This window comes from Pogona vitticeps, chromosome 2 (assembly GCF_051106095.1).
Source record: "Pogona vitticeps strain Pit_001003342236 chromosome 2, PviZW2.1, whole genome shotgun sequence".
NCBI classification, from domain to species: domain Eukaryota; kingdom Metazoa; phylum Chordata; class Lepidosauria; order Squamata; family Agamidae; genus Pogona; species Pogona vitticeps.
In genome coordinates this window covers 155,620,359-155,637,805 of record NC_135784.1, presented here as the reverse complement: position 1 = coordinate 155,637,805, position 17,447 = coordinate 155,620,359, and the positions used below count along the sequence as shown (strand labels likewise).

The 17,447-nt window shown below is 43.0% G+C and overlaps 1 long non-coding RNA gene across 1 annotated transcript; it reads left to right on the top strand.

Moving 5' to 3' along the window:
- Nucleotides 1–8,067: 8,067 nt before the first annotated feature.
- Nucleotides 8,068–15,638, top strand: LOC140704159 (uncharacterized). The gene is made up of 3 exons (XR_012083288.2): nt 8,068–9,246; nt 10,250–10,315; nt 11,375–15,638. It is a non-coding gene; the product is annotated as an uncharacterized LOC140704159 (long non-coding RNA).
- Nucleotides 15,639–17,447: the final 1,809 nt, after the last annotated feature.

Here is a 17,447-nt window from a genome sequence, read left to right as displayed (position 1 = left end):
ATTTCAATGAAAAACTCAAAGAAAACAACATCTATTTCTGTGTCAATATTTGGTTTATTTCTGCAAATAAGGTTCTCCTTACTATCTATCTGGGCAAGACAACGATATATCTGGAACCCATGACTCCAAAGCAAGTGGGGGGGGGGGAGGAGATGGGCTTTTCAGTGACCAAAATGAATAATTTCCAATTACAAAGCAAAGGAATGCTTTGTATTTCAAGTTTCATTGTAGCAGGGTAAGATTCATCAGAATGCAGGCTTTGTAGATTCTTGAAAGAAAGCCCTTGAAGGATCATGTGACGCCTTTAAAATGTACAGATTTATTGTGGTATACGGTTTTCATGGGCTGGAGTTTGTTTTACTAGATGTCACAGTCCAAACTGAAATAGCTAATGCCACTATAGTAGTTTTGGAGGAGATAGCCATGTTAGTCTGTGCAAGCATTATTAGGCAGAAATCCAAAGAAGCAAAACAAAACAAAAATGGTCTACTTGTGAAACTGATAATTCATTCTACATTTCATTCTATTTCCATATGTTTGGTGAAGTGGACATGTCCATGAACGCTTATATTAAAATACAATCATTAGTCTTTAAGGAGCCACATGTTTTCGTCTTTGTTTTGTTTCTTTGGATTTTGCCTGTGATGACCCTATATATCTGGAAGTGTTTAAGGTGGCACAGCAGTCTTTGTTGCCTTTGAACCAGGAGGCTGATATAGCTACACCTCTGTGAACAAAACAAAACAGAACAGAACAACAGATCCTTACCCCTACACACATGACAATTTTTATTTCCAAGGATGTGGTGCTAGCCCAAAAATTTAAGAGTATGAATGGACTAATGTAGAGTTAACTGGGGTTAAACTATCAGTTGTAAGGGTTTTGCCTTGAGCCCTTGGAACATAAATCAGGCAAAAGAATGGATGCTGAAGAAAAGTTTATTAGCTGGCTCTGAAGTGTTCCTCCAGTGATCTATCCCTCTGCATTAGGTAAAATATGTTACACTCCCCAGTGTTCATTCAGTGTGACTACTTTCTTCTTGAAAATAAGTATTGATTGATAAGATGACAGACATTGTAGATTTGAGATAAACATACTGCTTTCGTGAAGTCCTGATTCAGCAAAGCATTTAACTTTAAGTATTGCCCCTCTTTATATTTGATTGATTTGGACTAGCACTAAACCTTGTGGATCTTGTTGCACAAAAGCCAGTAAAAATCTCATTGGATGTCTTCTGTATTGTTAGGGGCAGGAAAACCTACTTGTCTTTTTTCATAATGTATTTCCCCCCCACACATATAATGCTGCTGTCTCAGATATTCCTTGTATATTCTGGGAGCAGGATAATTAAAAGATATATTTATTAAATATATATATTATACCTTCCAACAATCAAAGTCTCTTGGTTTACATTTGTAAGCCAATTCCCATCCCATCTGTGATTGGCAGGAGAGGATACTTATTAATTTATCCATTTAGTTAATACCCTATCTTGTATAGTATTGGGCAAACTGCACAGTCCCTGAGTGTCACTAGAAGGACTGGTAAACCACGTCCTAAGTACTTCATACCCAGGAAACCCTGAGAAGGTCACAATGGCTGAAATCCTGTTGCTTTGTTATGCAGGTAGATAGCAAACAGCAAAATATTCATTCACTTTTAGCCAGCAATTAAAGAATCACCACTGCAGTTCTCATAGTGTATGTGTATGCTCGGATGTACACAAGAATCGCAGCAAGTATTCATCAATTGTTGACCAGAACTGAGTGAATGTTACACTGTTTATCTTCTGTCTGCTTAAAAAGGCATCAGGATTTCAGCCTGTAGTCAGAATCAACTTGACGGCTTTGTAGTCATCATTGTTTTTACACCTTTTTAATAAAATTTGTTTCTTGCTTCTCAGCGTTGCTGGTGCAGGGGTGGACTCAAAGTTCAGCCTAGAAAGGAGTCATGTCTTAAAAACTGTCAAGTGAAGTGACATGTGGTGGTGGTGCAAATTTTGAGATAAAAGAGGCATAAAAATGAAATCAATCAATCAACCTATATCTCAGTACAGGACCCAAGGTGATTTACAAATGGTTATAAAATTGATTTGGCTAAAAATATAGTAAAATATAATGTTAAAACTCCAAAGAAATCGAGAGGGTGGTGGCCAATCAGCTTCAGGCGTTCCTGGATGAAACAGATGCCCTGGATCCATTCCAGTCGGGCTTCAGGCCGCGCCATGGAACAGAAACGGCATTGGTCGCCCTGTGTGATGACCTATTGAGGGAGGCCGACAGGGGCAAAATGTCTCTGCTGGTCCTCCTTGATATCTCAGCGGCCTTCGATACCATTGACCACGGTATCCTCCTGGGGAGGCTCACCGAGTTGGGAATAGGTGGCCAGGCTCTTGCCTGGCTCCGTTCCTTCTTGGAGGACCGTCCCCAGAGAGTACAGCTTGGGGAGAATGTCTCGGCCCCGTGGAGCCTCAACTGTGGGGTCCCACAGGGGTCGATCATCTCCCCAATGCTGTTTAACATCTATATGAGGCCGCTGGGGGGGGGGGTCATCAGGGGGTGTGGAGCGATGTGCCATCAATATGCGGATGACACGCAGCTCTACATCTCCTTTTCTCCAACCGCAGGAGATGCCGTTCTGTCCCTTCAGCGATGCCTGGGGACCGTACTGGAGTGGATGCAGGAGAACGGGCTGAGGCTGAACCCAGACAAGACGGAGGTACTGAGGGTGGGCGCTCCCACAGCTGGGGACTTGGGAAACTCCCTCACTTTTGGGGGTGTGACTCTGCCCGCCAGGGATGGGGTCCGCAGCTTGGGGATCCATCTGAACCCAGCGCTCACTATGGAATCTCAGGTGGCGTCTGTGGTCCGTACCACTTTTTTCCATCTTAGGCGGATAGCCCAGCTGCGACCCTACCTTAATGTGGGGGCTCTCACTACCTTGGTGCATGCACTTGTAATCTCAAGATTAGACCACTGTAATGCGCTCTACGTGGGGCTACCTTTGAGGCTGCTGCGGAGACTACAGGTGGTGCAGAATGCTGCGGCCAGATTACTCAGTGGAATGAGAAGATTCCAACATATCTCGCCCACTCTGGCCGCACTGCATTGGCTGCCCATCCGATTCCGCATCAACTTCAAAGTGTTGATGCTCACTTACAAAGCCCTAAACGGTTTAGGGCCTCGATACTTGGCGGAACGCCTTCTCCCACCAAGATCTACCCATGTCACTCGTGCGAGCCAGGAGGTGAGGCTGAGGAGCCTAACGCCGAGAGAGGCCCGGAAGGAAAAGACCAGAAATCGGGCCTTCTCGGCAGTGGCTCCTCATCTCTGGAACAACTTACCTCCTGAGATTCGCGCAGCTCCCTCGCTGGGCATTTTTAAGAAACAATTAAAAACACTGATGTATAGGCAGGCCTTCCCAACAGAAAATTCCTGACGATCTTTCCTTTCCTATATCTCTCTTTCATTTCTATCTTAGTTTTGGTGCAATGTTCTTAAAACTTATATTGTTCTTTTTTATTGTAAGCCGCCTAGAGTGGGCTAATAGGTCCAGATAGGCGGGATAGAAATAAAATAAATAATAATAATAATAATATCTTGAACTGTCTGTATGCATATTGTGGCTGTATGCATATTGTGGTGAGTACTTACATGGCATTTAACCAGTCCTGTTTCAAAATATTAAAGATCTAATTTTATGGGTCTGAGTGAATCAGCACCAAGGACACCAGTTCACACATTTGCTGTTTTAAGGGGGCAGGTATGCACAATCCCTGTTAAAGATTTGTATTCTGAGGATACATTCACAACCGACTCCAAAGTTAGTCAATATTTTAATTTCCTACATTATGAATCCGAGCCAATTCTGAACTGAAGCGAAGAACCACATTGCTTAAATTTAGAGAACACAAATGACTCATATTGCATGAATAATGTTCAGACATGGCAAGCTGTCACTAACAGAGTGAACAAAATTCTAGCCAAAGAACAGTATTTATATGTTAGCTCCAACAACAAATATTTGTTTGGATATTTGTATGAAAAAGTTATATAGCTTTCCATTCGAAAACAAACCAAACCAGAAATGGGTTACAATAAAAAGAGAAAGAGGCAATAAAACCTTTTTATAAAATAATACAATATATAAAACAATAAAATGATTGTTGAACACTGAGGGTTACCAATAATATTGTTCAATAATTGTGAAAATCCCTTAAGCACATTTGTTTTCGTTCTGAGTACTGGAAATGCTAGGCAGCATGGAGGAGCAAAGATAGAGATAAAAATAATAATATACTGTATGGAAATGGACTGAAAGTAGCTACCCCTTTGTGGATTACAGTTTTCTCAGTTTTATGTAACACAGGACAAGGGTTGAGTCTTTGGATAGACCGGCTGCTGACCAGCGAAGCCACCCACCCCACGTGCTAGGAAGCATTAGTAGGGAGATGGTAAGCTCGAGGTGTCCATGGTGTGGGGTGATACTGTGAAATCCTGGGTGAATTTCCAAGGCTTGTGATGGCCAGCCTAGGCTGGTTTTTAAAGTGGCAACCAAGAACCATTAAGTATAGCAGCAGTGAAGAATGGGAAATCAATCAGAGAAACATAGAATCACAGAGCTGGAAGGGGCTTATAAGGTCATCGAGTCCAACCCCCTGCTCAATGCAGGAATCCAAATCCAAGCAGATCTGACATTCTTTTGAATGCCTCCAGCACTGGAGATTCATGCACTCTAGTTATGGATCCTGTTTATTGTGAAGTCATGATAGGAGAAGGGATATGTCGCTTAGTGGGAGAGGAGCCGCTTTGATTTTAGAAGGCCTCAGGTTCAATATCAGCATCTTTGGGCATGGCTGAAAAACTCCTGCTTGACAATACTGAACTAGAAGAACCAAACCAGGTGTGTTTCTTCCTGTGGTGATACTCTAACAAAGCACCTTTAAACCCTATAAAAGAAAATGAGGAAGGTGACCACTTTGGGGGAAAAGAAGGCAAGCCTTTTCATTTCATGTCTTTTAACTAACAACTAACCTCGATCCAAAGTGATGGCTACTGCAAGAGAGAGGTGAAATACAGATTGTTGGTGATGGCAACGCCGAAGCCTGGGCCAGTCCAGGAGCAGAATGACTTCCTTGAATCAAATCCCTGAGTAGGAGCGGGGCAAGTTATTTACTGGTGGGTTTTTTAGGAAAGGCTCTAGGATACCAGCGGTTGGGGAGTGCAAGGCATTCTTTGCCCAAAACCTTAAATCTGTACGTGGCATGGAGGTTGCAGTCGAGAAAAAATGGCCAAAGTAGCACAAGAAAGACAGGGTTGGGACCATTTGCAACAGCCTCACTGGAGACCTGGTGGGTCTCACCATTGAAAGTGGAAACAAAGGAGGTACAAGGTGAGTTTAGATCGATACATCATCTGTCCTACCCTGAGGGGGAGTTGGTTAACAATGCCATCCCTCAGGAACTTCTTGAGTGGAAACTTAGCTGTAGAGTGGGATGTAACTGTGGCCCATTATTGGGATGCTTATCCTTTTGCGGTGAAAGGAATACAGGAAGGTGTAAAGTTATACTAGATACCTTTCATTCAATGGCAGAAGTGTTAGACGTACCTCTGGTTGAGGACAAATGGAGGAACCAACCATGTCCCTGAGGCTCTTGGGCATGGAAGGGGACACGGTACACCAAGCGTCTAGGCTGCCAGACGTCATGTTGGCTGACCTTAAGGTCAGAGTAGCCTTGATGTTGCAAAGGAGAAAAGTGTCCCTGAGAGAGCCTCAGGACATTTACATTTTGATTGTAAAGTTGGGGTGCCAGGTTGTGCCTTTCTGCATGGCTTTGCAAGGTGAAAGGGCTCCATTGCCCATTTCACAGGACTAGAGTTGCATATGGTATGAGAGAGGATTTGAAGGTTTGGGGGTTAGTTCTTAGCCGAGTGCACTGGCATTTCCTTTTGGAGAGAAGACAAGACGAGTAATGCTGAATCTTGGGTCCAGTCAGACGTTGCAGGCTCCTTAGTGTTCAGCATTTACTTTAGTGTCAGATGGTGTGCAGGCAAATGGCTGGTGGAATGGCACCACTTGGGAATCACCAGAGATTTGACAATTCTGAGTTCTTCCCAATAGTTGGTACACTGTGGCTTTAGGCAGAGGAATGGGCAAATTCTGTTGTACGTTTTGGTGGACAATCTGGCAGTTATCTATGTAATTAATAACCGCACATGCATTCAGACTGGGTCATGACACTGGTGCAGGCTGGACATGTACCAGGTGTAGATAATAGCTTAGCTGATGCATTATCACGTAAACAGATTGAGCGGTTCAGGAAAGTTAGATCCAGGAGCCAACAAGTTCACGGAGACTCTTCCCCCAGAGGTTTGGCAAATTGGGGTGATGATGCAAAAGGACAATAGGCCTGGTCTGGCACCGAGCACTCAAGCAGGGTGCTCGGCAGTACGTATAGAGTTTCTGGAGTTTAGGAATTTAATTGATTTAGAACCAGCGTGGCCTGCCCCAGTGGAGCATCTTCAACAGTTCATTGTGTATCTAAATAGGAAGGGTTTGGTGCCAGGATCTGTACAGGGTAGGTTACTGGCACTGGCTTTCTATGCTGAAATTAATGGTTATCAGGATTATTCTTCAGACGACCACTTTAGGAAAATGATTGAAGGTTGGTCTAAGGAAAGAGGAGGAGTTAAAGAGTCGAGAGTACCCATATCGCCGGGACTATTAGAAAACATTGATAAGCAGTGGTAGGCTCTCTGTTGAGACGATTATGAAGTCGCTTTATTCAGGGTGGTGTCCTTATTAACTTTTTCAATGCCCTCAGGGTTAGCGATGTGGTTGCCACTGGAAAGGAAGATAAAATCGGAGTAGTTATGCAATGGCAGGATGTTAGGGTAGTCAACTGGATGGTGCAGATTCACATCCACCAATCCAAGGCTGATTAGCGAGCACCCTTCTGACGTCTAGGTAGGGGCCCAGTTTATCTTGCAGATACCATAACGATGATGAGAAGGAAGCACATCATGATCATTGGCTGCAGCTATGTTTTTGAGCAGCTCACTATGCTGCTGCCCCCCCAATGGGGAGCAGTCTTGGACTTGGAGATTATCAAATGGAAAGGACGCCATGGGATTCTGTGAGGCCAACCTTGCCCTGCAGCTGCCTTTGGTCAACATCCCCCAGATGTGTTGGTAATACACTTGAGCGGCAATGACTGGATCAGGATCTGTGGAAAAGACTGATCCTTGATGTGATTCGTGACATCACATGGTTGAGGGTACCCTACTATGGACATTGTATGGTCAATGATCATCCCTCGGCCAGCATGGAGGGATGTGAGGCAATTTTGGCCTGCTAACACTGCACAGAAGAGTTGTTAGCGGGGTGGTCTGCAGAGCTGTCTGCTGCAGCCTGGATCAGTGATTGGTCACCAGAGGATCCACGGATAGGCCTGAGTCTTCCGATCGGTGATGGCATGATACCCTGCTGTGAGCAGTGTATGGCTGATGATCATCCCTCGGCTGGCACGGAGGGATGTGAGGCATCTTTTGGCCCGCTAATGCTTAATGAAGGAGTATTAGCAGGGTAGTCTGCAGAGCTGTCTGCAGTGGCCTTGGACTGGTGATTGATCACCAGAGGATCCACTTGGAAGGGCCTGAGTTTTTTCAGAATGACAGTGTACATCCGTCTGAATGAGGTTTGGATGTCTTCCTTAAAGACATCAAAGGGGGCGGCTGCTGTTGAAGCTTGGTGAGCTCAATGGCGGGCATGGGACTTAGCTTGGCTAGTCCCTATGCTGTGGCGGGTAGTGCTGATATAACAGGTTTTGTTGGTGAATCCCATTGCAAATTCAGGTGCACTATAGCCCATCTGACCTCCCTACGCTGCAGATCGTGCAGTTACAGTGCTCGGGGGGAAACATGTGCTGGGGCCACACCCAGACCAAGAGTCAACAAGGAGAAGCTGGCTTGAGACCCGGGGGTGCTCAAATTGGGGCCAGCCGCATTCTCGATGTCTTTAATGAAGTTCTCCACAAGAACATGGGGCCAGGGACTCACCCATTTTTTCCTTAAGAGGTCCTTTGAGACTTCTGTGCTTAAACCTGATTCCAGACGCCATGGGATTTCAGGACCCCCGTTTGCCAAAGGATGACAGCATGGCTTCTGTTTAATAAAGTGTGGCCCCTGATTAACTTATAATTCTTGTCTCGCGTCTTCATTCTGGGGTTGGTAAGGCAAAGGCGATATATCCTTGTCTCCCTTTCTGTTTTTATGAATGAAAATAACATCCACAAGGAGTCAAATTTAAAACCCCAAGTGGAGCCAAAGTATAAAATCTAAAGACTTTTGATGCATTTCCCCAAGTCTCATATTATTCCCACAAACAGATGCCCCAGATTCCAGAATGTGGCAGGGCTGGCAACCCTTTGCAGTCAGGAAATTTAATTAGAGCATCAAACACAATAATGAAGCAACCTTCCCCGTCTGTAATTGGATCTTAATTTTGGCACCGGTATCTTTGCTTACTGTGCCATATGGGGAACTGCTGAGCAAGGTGTGGTGGATGTTGTTGTTCAATTATATAGGGTCAGATCAGGGTCAAATAAAAATAAATAAATTCATATCCTATTAGAGAGAGAAAGATGTAGAGTGTGTTGAATGAGATGGTGGAGCTATTCCTCAGCAGCTGGTAGTCTCTTTCAAACTCCCAGTCATGCTCTGTTTAAGATCCAAATGGAACACTTAAAAATGTTGTTTTAATTAGGGGAAGAAAACTCCCAATGCATCGGAAGTAATGGAACATTCTGAGCCATAAATCAAAGATAGGCAAGAACAACAAAATTGTGCATATATTTCTCTTATGCCACAAAAGGATTTGAACCCTCTAACTGGGGTTTCCACAGTAGCCAGAAACAAAATGTTCATGCCGATGAGCCACAGAGGAAATCATAATGTTATTTAATACTGAAAATAAGAACGGTACAGTTAGATTTCCCCAGAACTTTCCTTGTACCGTGATAATATGGCATTCTGTTTTGGCTTTTTTAAAAAATTTGCTGCTGCTGTTGTTTTTTTGGCCCCTTCCCCATCATTGCTGCTGGTGGCTAAGAGTGAACCCATGAGAAGGAGGAGAAGGCTCCTGTGCCTAGAACAATCACCTGGAAGAGGAGGTTTTAAAGGAAACACCTGTACCTTGCATAACAAGTGAAGGGCGACAGGAATTTCCTTTTCTACTCGACTATTAAAGGTAAAGGAGCCCCATTCACCCTTTGATGTGTCCATCCAGAATGGCAGTAGGATAGAGGAAGGTGACCATGGTGGAGCTGCAGTGTCTAGGAGCCTTTACCAAAGAGGACACGGGGGCTGAATATTCATTGTTTTCAATGGAGGCAGAGCATTTGTTTTAATGTTGGACTAGAAGAGGGACGTGGTGGCACTGCGGGCTAAACCGCAGAAGCCTCTGTGTGCTGCAGGGTCAGAAGACTAGCAGTCGTAAGATTGAATCCACATGATGGAGTGAGCTCCCGTCGCTTTGTCCCAGCTCCTCGCCAACCTAGCAGTTCAAAAGCATGCAAATGTGAGTAGATAAATAGGTACCACCTCAGTGGGAAGGTAAACACGTTCCATGTATAGCCGTGCTGGCCACGTGACAATGGAAACTGTCTTCAGACAAATGCTGGCTCTACGGCTTGGAAACGGGGATGAGCACCGCCCCCTAGAGTCGGACACGACTGACTAAATGTCAAGGGGAACCTTTACCTTTACCTTTACCTAGAAGAGGTGTAGGCAACATGACACCTGCTTCCTTTTTTTTCGCAACCCCAACCACCCAAATCATGTTGCTGAATTGGGCTGACAAATTCTACCGCCACATTCCACCAACAAATTTAAAAAGTTCCAGCAGGAGAAAGCAAGGAAAGGCTTGCTTTGAGAGTTTTTTTTTCTTGTTTTGCCACCAACAAGTTGCATGATGGTGGCATGGAAGGGGGTGGCCTGCCGCAGATATGAGGCAGAGGAAACTGGTCCCTGGATCTGCTCAGATTGCCCATTTGTGAGTCAAAGTGTTTCCTTTTAAGTCAATAATTGTGAAGTTACTGAATTAGGAGCTGGAACTCCTTTGATTTTGGGAAAGGGATACGTGGTCGGAGTTTGAGAACTTCAATTGCACCTTCAGACATCTGAAGTTTAAAATAGGGCATCTTAAACTTTAGAGCCTCAGTATGTAATAATATATCTTCCTACGTGTGCAGGTTTCTTTGATCAAATGAGCTCTTCCCCACCCCGCCCCAAGCTACTACAGATCCAAGGTTGCTGAAGTAAGTGCTTTATTTTCATTTAAATAAAAGAATAATCCCATAAAACTCTCATGGGTATGGGAATTCCCCAGTCAGACTGTCTGCCAGGGCAGTTATACATTTATGAGCTTTGGGGTGGGGAGTGAAATATTCGAGCTGGATTCTTCAATGAAATGTTTTTCAATATCAGAGGTCTCCATTTGTGCTGATATCAGCTTATTGGGATTCATATCCTGCATAGAGAATTAACCCCTCTTTCATAGAAGCTGAGATTTACCTTTCCTAATCTTCTTTGACATACAATACAGAAGATCTTTAAAAAATGTCATATATATGATTGCACCAAGCAATCTGTATACAATATTCATTGAGCTAGCTTTCTGGCTGCCGAGCCAGAGGTTGTGAGTTCAATTCCTCACTGTGTGTCCTTGACAGGGGCTTCACATGATCATTCCTAGGGTCCATTCCCACCCTGCAATCCTAAAATAATAATAATAATAATAATAATAATAATAATAATAATAATAATAATAATAATAATAATAATAATGATGATGATGATGATGATGATGATGATGATGATGATGATGATGATGATAATGATAATGATAATAATAATAATAATAATAATAATAATAATAATAATAATAATAATAATAATAATAATAATAATAATAATAATAATAATAATAATAATAATAATAATAATAATAATAATAATAATACAGTACATTATGGTGAGGTCATTATCACTGTGTTCATAGAGGAGCAAAAATATGATGAAATGCTCATTAATGATTGGAAAGGCTCTCAGATTTAGGAATCCTGTCCTCCATCCATTTATTTGTATTTTAAATCAGGATTCCTGAGCATGTGGAGATGTCCCAGGTGCCTCCTCTTTAGTCTGTCCTCCTTATGAAGACAGACACAGAAAGGAGGTGGGGGTCAGAACTCTGTCCCTTCTCACACTTTCAATTTAATCACTTCCTATAAAAATGTTTGAATAGGGCTGTGTCTTCAACAACATGCAAAGGGCGAACACAAGAACCAGCATGCTAACTCTCTTGCTCTCCATTGCAGCTTTTGACCTCGCCTGCATGTGATGGAGAACCTGACCTCAGGACTTCATCAATGTGGAATGTGATGAGAACAGTGGCTGTAGAAAGGGGGGCAGGTTTGGTGTTTTGGTATTTGCGAACAGACAAGCATTCACTCAGGAGTGACAACGTCCATTCATGGAAGAATGTGTTTGATCTTTGTTATGTCAGCAGTCGTATTTGTAATTATATGTGGTGTTTGATGATATCTGAGAGATGACACATGAAATTGTTTAGTATATGACAGTCAAGGTGTATGATCTCTTATATCTGAGGCTTTCCATAGCATATGTCTGTAGTATCTTTTTCTTTCTATCTCTGTATCCAGTGCTGTCATTGTAGTGGCATTAAACTTGTTGTACAAGTCGCTTTGAAGTTTTGGAGTTTGTGTGATGGTCTGATGTTGGTTTGGTTGTGCAAATGGACGTACAAGTGATTCCGGAAGATCCTCAGACTTGCACAACGTCTGCCCCTTGAATGATGATGGTGTGTTCTAGTGCCTGTGAACTTGTGGGGATTCTCATTCTACTGATATCATTTTAACTGAATGGAGAGCTCAGTGAATCAGATACTTGGCTGCAGAGCCAGAGGTCAGTAGGCTGATTCCCAGTGTCGTTCCTAGAAGAACAGCCAGCCTGTGTAGCCTTGGGGAAGCTGCACAGTCCTGCAGCACTGGCAAATCACTTGTTTGTGCTCTTATAGCTAGAACACTCCAGAAAAGGTTGCTATACTGTGGCATCACACTTGGATAGCACACAATTCTTATTGTTAGCATTGTATTGGATACAAGTTATGGAGGCTAGGAGAACTCTACAACTTTTCAATTTAGAGGTAGGATTTCACGCTCAAAATTCCATTGATTAATTTCAAATAATTTCAGATTCACTACTGTGAATGGTGAAGCAGCTATTTTGTCAAGTTTTATCTACCTTTCTACTTCTTTAAAAAAAAGGTATTATTGTGTCCCCTTCCCCCCCCCCCATAACTACAGCTCTAAATATAATGGATGGAGGCATTTATCACATTTTAGAATCTCATAGAAGTATGCACCATTTTCTAATGTAGTCAAACAGTTTAGCCAGCCAAACATTCCTGGCACACCTCTTGACCTTGGAATTCTACCTATTAATAAAAGCCACTTTGCTATGAACATCTGTTCTGAAAACTTCAAGCTGTTTGCCTAGAACTTGCTTTCTCTGCAATGCCACAGTGTGACACTCATCAAATAATGTTGTATAGATGGCTAGGTCTGCTCCACTTTAATAACCTGTAGCCATGTAAGCTGGATGTATTTTGAGCACAAGGGGAAGCATTGTATCCTATGGCTTTTACCACAAAATCTGAGGGTTACTGTTTATAATATTTATGCTTCATCTCATCCTATCTAATCTTCCAGACATCATCAAATTCAGACTTCCTAAAAGTTCCTGTAACTGGTGATTTATCAAGAGCTGTGGTTTTTTTTTATAATGGGGGTTGGGTGCCTCTGTAGGAGAAAATTGTCCAGGGAATATTTTCAAAGAGGCAGTATCTTTTTTCTATCTTGAAGAACAGTTACTATCCCCTTAATTCATATTCATGCTTATTATTTTCTGTTTGATTCCTTGGTCTGTCCTGGGGGTAGGGCAAAGTTCAGGTTCATCCTTCTGTACCTATAAAGTGCAGTCCCAGACACCCTGAACAGCTATAATCAAAACTTTAATTTAAAAAATGCCAAAGTTAATTTTTTTTTTTTGCCACTGTGAACTGTTTCAAGTAGAGGGGCTTTTTTTTTAAAAAAAGCGAGGCATTATGGAGAAAAGCTTAAGAACAGTAAAAGAAAAGTAACTTCTCCTTGCAGCTATTGGAGAATGGAAAGAGGCCTCTCTTTCTCACCACCCCCCCCTTTAAAACTTGTCCAGAGATTTTTTTTTCGAGATGGTGTGACTGTCCTTCAAGACTCATGGTGTGTGTGCGTGCATGGGTGCATGTGAGGCCCCTGGACCTCTAGAAATGGATGACCTAATGTATCCGACAGAAGGCAGGGTCGGCAACAAGCAGTAACCTTGTGAAGTGGGTGACTAATTTTCATCAAGTAATAATGCATGTCTTATAGGGGATGCCACTCTCCCCAGCCTGAACTGGAGAGAAATTCCTTTCCAAGCTTCCTTGGAAAAAAAAACAAGCCACCTCCTCCTGTGAGGATCAGCTGGAGCTAAAAATTCATGGTGCCTGATGTGCCATCACCAGTTATGGTGAAGGCTTGCTAAAAAGAAAGCAAATGGAGCTGCAACTGAGCCAACAGGTGAAAGATTTATTATCCAATACAACTTTAGCTGCTCACCGATATATCTAACATTTTCACGGCAGAAGTCAACCAATAAAAGAGGAAAGATAAGCCTTGCCAGTCTATTCTGTTTCTAACAGGGAACAGGGAAATTCTCATGCATAACACTGGAATATGCACACTGTTTCCATAGGAAAGGGAAAAAGTTGCAGGGCTCATAAGGAAATCTTTCATCAATGGTGCCCCTCTCTCACCTTCTGAAAAGACAGCAAAGTGGGCCATCTTAAAAGGAATTAGGTATGTGTGTGGGGAAGCTAGGGCTTATGTAGCCAGGTCTGCAGCAGCCCATTCCTTGAGAATGGAAGGCCAAAACCTAAGACCAAGGGGTTGCAGTGGGACCTAGTGGGTCCTTCTGTGATGTTCAGAGCTATAGCAGGGGACAAGGGCTGGAAATGCATCTGGGTCAACTGCTTTTGAAAATGGAGACAAAGGAAATCCAGGTAGGCTAGCAAAGAATACAGGTAAATGGCACCCCTGCGCCAGGAAAAGAAGGACCACACCATTTTGGAGGGGCATCTAGACTGGCTCCCCAAAGTATCCAGCAACTGCAGTTGTTGCTGCCAAAATCTCATTAGGACTTAACTTTCACACAACCTTCCCACAGGGTATATGGGAAACTTTCCCAGACCTATACCGCTGCTGCGGCTTGTGGAAGGCTTTTCCCCCCTACATGCCTCCTGCTGCCAGGCCTTCTGCAAGAGGACAGCAAGGGTGGGGATATGGGAGCTGGGACAACGTCTGGGCCACCCAACTGTGGCAATGAACGTGAAGGGAATAAATGGCCTCAGAATTTCGGGAGGGAAAAACCCTAACTAACCTAGTAATGTGGCAAGAGGGTGCCAAAGGAAGAAATCAACGTGTGATCAGGCAGTAAAATGCATCTGGCAGATACAGTGCCCAGAATCCTCATGGTGTAAGTTACATTGCGGAACTCTGGTGATGTCATCAGACACAGCAATTATAGCAAGCCATTTTCCAGTTCTAACTCATTCTCTGCTCTGTTCCATGGCTCCTGAAGGGGTCCTAGAACGAAGAGGATCACTAGGGATCACTGGAGCCAGGCAGTGGGATAGATAAGAAGCTTTTAACTCCCCCAAAACAGCAGAAGCAGATGATATCACCACAGAGTCCCATCATGACACTTATCCCAACAGGAATCTGGCCATTGATGGTTTTCATTCCTGCTCACATCCTGCGGAGCCTTATCTACAGTGCATGTGCCAAGCTACTAGCACTTGTGGAAGGCTCATTGTGAGTCCATAGGGAGGTTTTCCCAGGCCTTGCACACTGCTCCAGTGCTTGTACAACAAAGATAGCTCATGAGTTGCAATGCTGGTGCCCCCCTGCTTGCCTTGGCTCTCCCTTCAGTCCTCTCTCCTTATTCTTGCCCTTTTGGTGCACCGATGTTACACAAGTGTAACACACATAGAAACACCATTGCAATGAGCCACTGAACCTGGATGGCAGCTGAGAATGAACAGAGACAGATGCCCAAGTTTTTAGTACAGGTGGCTTAGCTACGGTGATTATTTAGTGTTCTAAGGACTAAATATGTCTAAATCTAGACATACAGCCTGAAGAAAGAAAGCAGTACAGATGAAGAGAACAGATTGGCATCTTTAATTGTGCAAAAAGCCAGATGTGGGTAGAGAGCCAAATTATGCCCGCCTAGACATTACAAACTAATATACACAAAGGGCTGGAGAAGGTGGATTCCTGTAAGTTAAACACTGGGTTGGCATCCCACATCCAGAGAAATAGTAAAATGTAGCTTGGACACAGAACAATAGACTATTAACTATTTATCTGTCCTCAGAGAAACTCTCCTTTGTATGTGTGTGTGTGTGTGTGTGTGTGTGTGTGTGTGTGTGTGTGTGTGTGTGTGTGTGTGTGTGTGTGTGTGTGTGTGTGTGTGTGTGTGTGTGTGTCTAAAATTTTCATTTCAGTCTTGAATTCAATCAAGGCCAATATGTAAATCTGAATGTAGCACCTACTCTGCCAGATTTATTTTGCCACAATACATGCTGTGTTGGTCCAATTACTTTTTATAGCAGTCCGATGTATCTGGAATATAAATGAGTGTGCTTTTAAAATGGAATCAATTCCTGGAAAGCTTATTGAGAATAGCGTTATTTCTAGGAGGTAGGTAGGTCGGTCGGTCTTATTTTTGGTCTGGAAATGAAGAGGGAAACACTGTACAAAACCAGTATCATATTTTTGTTTGTTTTCAAAATGTAAATTCTGCTTGGAAAGACCTATAAAACTAGCACATGGTGCTCAAGGCTCTAGCCATGATTCTGAGAAAGAGATGATTCCTTATGAATTATTGAAGAAGTTATTCAGGAATGAACGACTAAAACTATTAGAATGATACTCTTTAAGCTTTAAATGGGCATCTATCCATATAATAGTTTTTGGACATCAGCCACTGGCAATTTCGGATAGGATACAGATTTGCAAGGTTCCTATGCTTTCTTCAGGAGCTAAAACCAATCCCCTCCTTAGCCCACAGCCCATAACAGAGTAGACACTTGGCAATCTAAGATGCAGGAGGAAAGGAAGGATTCTCTCGGCTTGGCTAGTTTCTTGCCTGCAGGGAGAGACACTTGCTCTTTTATTTTCCACAATAATCTTTCCAACATTAGATCTCCCAAAACTTGGAAAAGTTACTTTTTTGTGCTACCATTTCTGCACACATGTGTATACACACACACACAAAAACAAACACCAGCAACTTCCAGAATCCCCCTCATCCCGTGGCCATGTTGGCTAGGGGATTGTGAGTACTGTACACCAAATAGTAACTTTTCCAACCTCTGGATGCTCCAATGGCATGCTGAAATGTTCCAGTCTGCACACTGCTGCCCCATGTTGCTTTTGCACTGAATGGATAGATTGGCATCTTAAGTTCCTTAGTAATTAACTTTCCTTTCCTTTCCTTTCTCATATATATTCAAGAATTGCTATCTCTGCTCCACTGAAGTGCAAACCTCTATTCCCGTGTTACACTTACTTGAAACTTCTCTCTTTTTTTGGTCATAATTGGGCCAATGGTTATATTCAGGATTTTCCTGGTTAAAAGCAATGGTTTAGGATCAAGATGAGGGTCTTCATAAATCCCACTGCTCCTGCCCTCTTTTTCATTCTTTTTAGTTGCCTTTGCCTGTTTTAAGGTCCTGGGAGCAATGCTGATCACTTGATTGACTGTTTGTGCATGCCACTACTTACTAACTAACTAACTAACTAACTAACTAACTAACTAACTAACTAACTAACTAACTAACTAACTAACTAACTAACTAACTAACTAACTAACTAACTAACTAACTACAGTGGGGTCTTGACTTAAGAACGGCTTGAGTTAAGAACATTTTGACTTAAGAACCACTCTCATAGGAAAATATTGACTTGACTTACATACTTAGATTTGAGTTAAAAACTGAAAAAAACCCACATGGGAGGCAGGGAAAGTGCAAAAAGTGAACTTTCAGTTAACTGTTGGCCAGTGAAAAGGGTGCCTGTCTGCTTCCTCACTCTTCTCAGCGTTTAGAGAGTGGATTGGGAGACAGTCTTCAGACTGCCTGGTACTGGACTGCCTGGACTGTATTTTCCCTGCCTTCCCTGAACTTTTCTTGACCTAAGAAAAAAAGAAACAAAATATCTCCCTCTAGTGGTCGAAGGCAGACTAGCAGCTTCCTATTAGTTTCTATGGACGGAAAAGAGCAGATAC